The 1,459-nt window shown below is 41.5% G+C and overlaps 1 non-coding gene across 1 annotated transcript; it reads right to left on the bottom strand.

The window, feature by feature from the left end:
* Nucleotides 1–230: 230 nt before the first annotated feature.
* Nucleotides 231–338, bottom strand: LOC121488469. The gene has a single exon (XR_005987097.1). It is a non-coding gene; the product is annotated as a U6 spliceosomal RNA (small nuclear RNA).
* Nucleotides 339–1,459: the final 1,121 nt, after the last annotated feature.

Raw genomic sequence — 1,459 nt, 5'->3', positions numbered from 1 at the left:
TCCTCCTCCTTCTCTTCTCCTTCTCCTTCTCCTTCTCCTTCTCCTTCTCCTTCTCCTTCTCCTTCTCCTTCTCTTCTCCTTCTCCTTCTCCTTCTCCTTCTCCTTCTCCTTCTCCTTCTCCTTCTCCTTCTTCTTCTTCTTCTTCTTCTTCTTCTTCTTCTTCTTCTTCTTCTTCTTCCTCTTCTTCTTCCTTCTTTTATTGGAAAACAGACCCAGGGCAAATCACAGGCAAAAATATAGAACACTTCATGAATTTGCAATGTCGTTCTTCTGCAGGAGCCATGCTAATCTTCTCTGTATAGTTCCAATTTTGGTATATGTGTTACCAAAGAGAGCAATCCCCCTCCCCGCAACCCCACCTCCCGGCTTCTTTTGATGACCCTTCTTTGGGAACTTATATGCCATTTCTTTGAGAGAAGCAGAAAATGAGAAGTTCTAAATTGGCTGAGTTTAACCTGAATTTACTCTTCGAGTAGTAAAATTTTGTTTTCTGCTTTCAAATACAACGTGCGGCACTACCAGCCCCCAGGGTACCGAAAGGCCTAATCTCTTAATAAAGTCCTTCTTCTGTATCACTTAGGCCAGTTCTTTTTCTCTGATTGAACCTATTGTAGAAGTTCATATTGACATGGTTCCAGAAGGACATAACCTTAAGGATTGGTATCCTGAACCGGCTCTGGATTTTCTGGAATTGGTTCTTGGATGTAATTAAAGGCAGTAATGACCTTGTTTCCATTGGTAGAAAGTTCACTTGTTTTTCACAGCATGCAGTGGCAAAACAGTTACTTAAATTGTTATCAGTAGACACTTATAATATAATCCCCGTGTAAGGCAAAGGTTCCTTTCAGGACAGTCCATTCTAGAGTTTCAGGTCCTGACCCAGACTTTGGGTGGTTAACTTAAAACTCTGAGTTTATAATTTTCTTTCCTCTTGTTCTCCAGGTCACTTAGAAGCAACCAAATCACTATTATACTCCTTATATTAGGATTCGGAACCACTCTGGCTCATCCAGGACGAGGGGAGTCCTAGAATGCCAAACCAAGAAAGTTCCATGCAAACCGGGAAGGGTGTTCTATGTCCGCCTTTACTCGGTGGCTGAAGCTAGTGCCTGCAAGGACTTGGGAGATGCAGGAATGACGATGTCTACAGCTCCAATTCAGCTCACCTTTTGGGTCTGTTTAGAAGACAGGCAGATCTTAGAGAATGAAAGTGGGTTACTGTCAGCCTAATCTGGTGGTGGTTCTAGTAGCTGCTTTTCTAGATGAGATTTTGTTGCTGGAGAAAATCAACACACCCTCTGGCACTTGGTAATTATTGACCTATTGAATGCTTTTTCCTCTATATTAATTAATGACATTGTTAACAAAAAACCAATTTGCTTTGACTCAGTCCCTTCATTAACCTACCTCAACTGCCTATATCAGCTCGTTAGCATTTTACCATTTTAGGGTATATTAG

The sequence above is a fragment of the Vulpes lagopus genome, chromosome 3, assembly GCF_018345385.1.
Source record: "Vulpes lagopus strain Blue_001 chromosome 3, ASM1834538v1, whole genome shotgun sequence".
Taxonomy (NCBI): Eukaryota; Metazoa; Chordata; class Mammalia; order Carnivora; family Canidae; genus Vulpes; species Vulpes lagopus.
The sequence above is the reverse complement of the archived record's forward strand: the minus strand, read 5'-3'. Positions and strand labels throughout refer to the sequence as shown.